Source organism: Sinocyclocheilus grahami, unplaced genomic scaffold, assembly GCF_001515645.1.
Source record: "Sinocyclocheilus grahami isolate Dianchi unplaced genomic scaffold, SAMN03320097.WGS_v1.1 scaffold4752.1, whole genome shotgun sequence".
NCBI lineage: Eukaryota > Metazoa > Chordata > Actinopteri > Cypriniformes > Cyprinidae > Sinocyclocheilus > Sinocyclocheilus grahami.
Genome location: NW_015509630.1, coordinates 14,190 through 14,552, shown reverse-complemented (window position 1 = coordinate 14,552; position 363 = coordinate 14,190).

Genomic DNA, 363 nt, shown 5'->3' with positions numbered 1-363 from the left:
CATTACAACATGACTTAACGGCAGCATATGTCAATTGAAAGGATGTAGGCTTGAAGTTACTTTGCTCTGCAGTTCTCAAGGGATCTGTTACCCTGTCTGCCAGTGCAACAGACCCTCTATGGGTTATTTCTCAATAGTTATATCTGACATGTTGTTTTGAACAACCATACTAAACCTCCCAATGCTCTATTCTGGGATTTATTGGTCTGCAGACATTGTGTAATACATGCATGGGAAACTTCATAATAGACCCACCAAGTTGCCCTTTGCCCCTTGAACACCATCGACGCCTTGAATTCCCTAAAAGCAAAACACAAGGTTTTGTTTCACAAAAACGCAGCAGTTAAACATTTCAGTAACACC